This window comes from Cebus imitator, unplaced genomic scaffold, assembly GCF_001604975.1.
Source record: "Cebus imitator isolate Cc_AM_T3 unplaced genomic scaffold, Cebus_imitator-1.0 Scaffold368, whole genome shotgun sequence".
NCBI lineage: Eukaryota > Metazoa > Chordata > Mammalia > Primates > Cebidae > Cebus > Cebus imitator.
This window is the reverse complement of record NW_016107683.1, coordinates 1,012,666-1,019,451: the sequence shown is the minus strand read 5'-3', so window position 1 is coordinate 1,019,451 and position 6,786 is coordinate 1,012,666.

Below are 6,786 nucleotides of genomic sequence, written 5' to 3'. Positions count from 1 at the left end.
CCTCCCTGGTTCTAGCAATTCTCCTGCCCCAGCCTCCCGAGTAGCTGGAATTACAGCTGTGCACCACCACACCCAGCTAATTTTTCTATTTTTAGTAGGGACGGGGTTTCACTATGTTGGCCAGGATGGTCTCAATCTCCTGACCTCGTTATCTGCCAGCCTTGGCCTCCCAAAGTGCTGAGATTACATGCATGAGCCACCACACCCAGCCTCCAGTGGACTTTCTGAGTGGCCTTGGTAGCAGCAGCTCTGGGTATAATGGTTGCTCCTATATGATTTGTTGAGGTAATGACTTTCTGGAAGTGTATATCCACTTGTCTGGCTTTAATGCTCAGGACTGTATCAGGTCATGGGACCAAACAGCAGCTACAAAACAATGTTGAATCTCAACAGGGATCTAGGCCATCAGGTTTTAGTTCTCAGTGATGCCAAGTCAGGAGGAAGGGGGAAAAAATGAAAATATTAACTTGAAGAGTTGTAGTCACCTACTGAAGAAAACTAGAAGAGGATTTGGTAAGGGGTGACCATATGTGTAAAATGGAAGGATCCAGTCCATTTTATAGGTAAATAACATAAACCCCCCAAAACAAGGAACAGGACTAGAACCTAATAACTCATGAGGATGTGCTACAGTTTTCCATTGACACGTAAGATCTGTCCACAGTTATCCGCCTTTTTGATCAAAGATAAACTAAGCCTATTCTTGTTTAGAAAATGTTCCTTGTCTCATTAAACTTGGCCAGATGATATAAGTGCAGCAAAAATAATAATTAAGCACATAGACCTTTTTTTTTTCAATTTTTTTAAATTGCATTTTAGGTTTTGGAGTACATGTGAAGAACATGCAAGATTGTTGCATAGGTACACACATGGCAGTGTGATGTGCTGCCTTCCTCCCCATCACCTATATCTGGCATTTCTCCCCATGCTGTCTCTCCCCATCCCACCACTCCCTGCTGTCCCTCCCATATTTCCCCCTACAGACCTTTTTAAGTTTGCTTTGCTAGAAAATAAAAAATCTCCTATTGGACTTTTAAAGCCTCTTCATTCCTAGCAAGCCAAGCCAAGAGCTTGCCATCAGACTTCACTACCTGTAGGTTTGGGTAAATTCCTTTTCTTTTTAGGTCCCCAGAATACTTTAATGTTTTTAGGCTTGCCAGGACCTGGCCGTTCTTACTCACCTATGCGTCTGGAAATCCTGTAAGCCTGGTATCAGCCTAGTTATTCTAGGAGGGATTTGTACACGTTCACTCCATAAAGTCAACCTTGGATCCTTAAATATGTCTGGTCATATCTGATTTTATGTGTCATTTTCAAACAGGCCATTCCATTCAAAGCCTTCAACATATAATCAATGTTCCCAATTACATTCTATTATAAGGGAGACAGATTTTTTTTTTTTTTTTGCGCCTGTGCAAATAGCTATTGTCATGCAAATAAGAATACTCAAGAACAGATTCTGGATTCTGGAGAGATGAGATAAGGAGAAAATGATGAATGTATCTCTTTTGTTTAGAAAAGCATAGTTTAGTAAATTTTTGTGGATGATAGATAGCTTAAGAGGAAAGGGAAAGGGATTTCATTCTTTCTAGAAAATAGAACATTAAAGAACCAGCAATACTCCAAACAAAAGTCATAAAAAATAATCATTATTCCTTATCACTTTAGTGAGTCCAGTATATTAAATAATTAATTTTGTTCTGCTTGATCTTGGATTAGCAGTTTTATGAAGCTGTCAGCTTCTCTGCTAGAATTATGGAAACCCTGACTCAGTTCATTAGGATGGTATCAAAGTTATGTTAGCAATGACATTAGAAGCTTGCACCCAGAGCACCTGTCATGGGTCTCTGAGACCGTTCTTCTTTTCTTGAGACGGAGTTTTGCTCTTGTTGCTCAGGCTGGACTGCAATGATGGCATCTCGGCTCATCACAACCTCCGCTTCCCAGGTTGAAGCAATTCTCCTGCCTTGGCTTCCCGAGTTGCTGGGATTACAGGCATGCGTTACTACACTCAGCTGATTTTGTATTTTTAGTAGAGACAGGGTTTCTCCATGTTGGTTAGGCTGGTCTCGAACTCCCGACCACAGGTGATCTACCTGCCTCGACCTCCCAAATTGCTGGGATTACAGGCATGAGTCACTGCGCCCAGCTGACAGTTCCTTTTGTTAAAGACAAAGTTCTTTGGCTTGAGCTGTTTTCATTAGCAAAGTAAACAGTCACTATTTCTGAATAACAAAATACTTAAGATGGCCATGATTAAAGATCTGATGAGCGTTCATTATAAAAATAACAAAACTGACAAGAAAATGTGGTTGTTTCTGTGACATGAAACATTTTAAAACAATTACCGGCATTATGACTGATGACATTACACAATTGTCTAATATCAGGCAAAGCACCATTGGGATAGATCCTGGGTACCAATGGCATTGACAAATTTCTAGGAACTTCATGTAACTTTTGAAATATTGCATTTACCTGTACAAATATAACCTGGGGAAGGTTAAACATTTCTTTTTATTAAATAATGCTTTTCATGAATTTCCATCTCACAAGTAAATTCAATGATTTTAACATCTCTTTTTTTTAGCCGGGTGAAAGAACAAACCCTTTGAGATTTTTCAGAGGCCCTTGGGAAATCTCAAAGTCAGTTTGATATCATGAAGCCTTTATTTAAGATTTGATTTTAGGAAGACAAAGTTGTCAAATATGTCACAAGTTTGATTACTTGACAACATAGGATCATGGGTCACTGTGAAACAATCCTTAGTTAAGCATTTAACCAGTGTGACAATGAAAGAATTTAAAAGTAAATGTAGGAGGTAAGATCATTGTTTTAAAAACCTAGTTCTTTTTAAAGTGAGAAGACATGATTCTCTTAAATAATCAGGGACATGGTAAAGGCAACATGAAATACAGAACATTATTTTTATGAGATGTGGAATCTTTCTTTCTTAGGAAGATTACTAGAAAGTAGAGAAAAACCTTTTTCAGTCTTTTATTAAGGGCATACTACTAATTCAAGAAATGTTCTCATTTTCAGAGAGGGAAAACCAAACCAAACTAGTTTTGAATCAATACACTATTGCTATTGAAGCTCATTTTTAAGATTTTATATATAAATCCATTTAATCTTAGCAAGTCTTGACATTTACTATGAACTGAATTGTGTCTCCCCAAAATTCACATGTTGAGGCCATAACCCCCGTGTGGTGGTCTTTGGAGATGAGGCTGTGGGGAGATAGTCAGGTTTAGTTAGATAAGTTTATGGAGGTGAGGACAGCATGATGGGATTAGCGTCCTTAAAAGGAAGAGACCCCACAGCTCACTCATGCTTGCACATACTCTTTCTTTCTCTCTCTCTCTCTTTTTCTTTCTCTCTCTCTCTCTCTCTCTCTCTCTGTCTCTGTCTCTTCCATGTAAAGGCACAGCAAGAAGGTGCAAGCCAGGAAGAAAGCCCTCGTCAGAACCATGCTGGGACTTAGATCTCAGACTTCTAGCTTCCAGAACTGTGAGAAAATACACTTCCATTGTTTAAGCCACTCAGTCTGTGGTATTTCATCATGGTGTTCTGCGCTGACTAATCACAACATGATATTCCTTTCCTTAGACTTTCTGTGACTTTCTATATCCATTCAGGTTTCATCTTAAACTTTCCATTTTTCTCATTCTGGAACAGCCAGTCACTTTACTTTAGGACAGAATTGCTCTTCTGTCTTCCTTAGTAGACCCTAATTATCTTCAGCCACTCTGTACTCTATGACAATAAGTCAAAAGTATATAAACTTAAGCTTATACTTAATAATTAATGTTTTAGTACTTTATCTTATTTGGAAATTACATATTTAATGAATACCTATTATTTAATTTAGTGTAATTCTAAGGTTGCAAATAACTGAAAAGATTTTGGAAACTCTGCCTGGGCAAACATTATGAAACAATTATTGTTGAACTAAAGTTTTTCAAAATAATGATTTGATTTCCCTCAAATCAAATTATTTTTATAATCGTAACTAGCTACAAAATATTAGTTTATTGGACTACTAAACTCAAACAAAAATTTATTCTCACATTATATTTCATGTTGACAACTCTGAAAACATATCTGTTTTGTTAAACCAACAATATTAAACTAATCTTACCAAGAATTTACTCAAATTACATAAACATTTGAGTTGGTTTCTATATTTCTGACAGTTTTAGAAAGATTTAATTTACATAAATGCATATTTCATTCTAAGCCAATTAGGATAGAACTCTTTTAAAGGATTTTGTGAATTAATGTGGCAATGCTATCTGGAGGGAGGGTTCCTTACATACATACATAAACACATAGATAGACATACAGTAAATTGAAACCTATGGCTTTCATTTTTAAATGTTAGCCATGAGTCAGGCATAAATACAGTAATACAAAATTCAGTTGTGTGTGGAAGAGTTGGTTCTCATCTTTACTCCATTTTTTTTTTATCCAATTTGTGTTTCTGGTAGATGGAGCAGCCAACATTCACCTGCTGAATGTGAGAGCTACAACTTATCACTAATATTTGTGGAGAAGACCTTTAAGATTTTTTTTACCTTGATAGATAATATTGTGGGGGAGGTGACAAAATATCTGTTTCCAATTAGTTTTTCTTTTCAGCCTCAGGTAGTTGCTTTTGTGATCCCTAAGTCCCTGAAGAGTCCCCCAGTGGGGGCAGCTGGCCTCAAGTTCCAGTGATTGTCAGGAATTGAGGGGCAGGAATGGAAAGGGAAGGGTCTCGCAGAGATGAAGAGGGAAGAGGAGGAGTCAGGGGCTCGAAGGGGCTCATACCAAAGAGTGCAAGGGAGTGGAAGGGAAGATGGAAACTGGTAGTAGGAGGAGGGAGGTAACGGAAGGGAGAGGTCTTAGAGGAGCCAGTTTAGGGAGATCCTGCTTCCGAAAGAAACCACTAAAGTTCCAGATCATCCTTTGTCAAGTCATGCCAAGAAGAAGTGGGCAGAGTTAGTGCCATTGTAGCGGAGCTCACAGTCAGCAGGAGTTCGAAAAGGGGCTTTCAGGTGACTGAGAAGTTCCTATGGGATGAATAGGAGGGAAAATAATTTCCAACTCAGGCATCAGGGAGTGAATCCCCACTCAGAGTAAGTATCCAGGAAGAAATGCAGGCAGCTCAGAAGGTCTCCTTTGAAAGAAGCCTGGGACTCTCTTCCAGCTTCAGAGAGGATGTGCAGAGCCATCAGAATCAAAATGTCTCCCCGCCGTGCTCCCACAGACATGTGTTTGGAGCCTTGGATCAGGAAAGTCAGACTCACCACCAAAGACCCAAAGAACACCAAAGTCTCTGTGCGGGCAGAGTTGTCCTATTCAAAGGTCTCATGGCAGCAGATCCAGATCTGTGTCACAGCACCAGATAATGATCAAATATCAAGTTATCTTTGTTTATTAATTAAGTGGTCAGGTCAGATTTTAATTAGCAATAAATTATTGTCATAGGAATGCACTTCCAGCAAGAACAGGGCTCAGATTTAGAGATATGACTAGGCTTTTAAAAGGGAAAATGGGGTGGAGGCCCAGACAGCAGGAGCTCCATAGAGTCAGGGAGTGAAAAATTACATATGTGGGTCCGTGTAGTGTTATTTGGCAGCTGTGTGTGTACACTGCCAGCTGTACATGTTAGGACTCAGTTCTCCCACAGAGATGGGGGTACAGCGGTCCTGGCCTTCCTGGTGGTTACATTGCAAAGAAACGGCTTTCAGGTCCTTGAGAAAGACCCTCCTAAGTTGCAGGGGGTACATTTACATCTCAAAGGGATGGAGGAAGGGGTCACCATGATAAGCCCTATGTATTCAATGACCTAAGAAAGGGAGGGCAGAGGCCGGTGGTCAGGTGTTGGCTGGAACACAGGGTCAATTCTTTTGGCAGCCTGGAGCTTTCTGAGGCAGGCACTTTAAGGGGAATGGGCTCACCCTCAGGATGTGGCCTTGAGCTGTTAGAAACTATGTCTTTGTGTCATAAGGAACTGATGAAATCATTTGTGTTGAGTCTGAGGTTTTTATAGCTCAAGGTGGAGGCCGAGTTGAGAAGAGGGCTCCGAGGATTTTCTTCACAGACAGAGAGTTGTTAGGAAACAGAAAATCACCATGTACCGCTTATCTCCCCTCCTCCTCTGTCCAAATAATGTGTTTTGGCTGAAAGTCCCAGAATCCTAGTATCCTATGCTGTCCAATCCGCAGTAAAGAGAATAATGTGCAGGATCCTGTCTGTTCTCCTGCAGAGCTGCTATATTTCCCACCTATATTAGTCCATTTTCATGCTGCTGATCAACATATACCCAAGGCTGCGTAATTTATAAAGAAAAATATGTTTAATGAAGTCACAGTTCCATTTGGCTTGGAAGGCCTCACAATCATGGCAGAAGGCAAGAGTCATGGTGGCAGGCAAGAGAGAATGAGAGCCAGGCAAAAGGGAATCTCCTTATCAAGCCATCAGATCTCCTGAGCCTTATTCACTACCATGAAAACAGTATGGGGGAAACCACCCCCATGATTCAGTTATTTCCCACTGTGTCCCTTCCACAATACATGGGAATTATGGGAGCTAGAGTTTAAGATGAGATTTGGGTGGGGACACAGCCAAATCATATCACCCCCACTCTCGACTTTAGTGCAGCAGAGTGAGAGGACACCTGAGAGATCAGTTTCTTGGTGATCTCTTCATATCTATATAAAAATAAAAATCTCTACTCCCCAAATACCATATTATTTGGGAGGATAGGGATAGTCTGTTCAGCACTGTGTCCTCAGCAG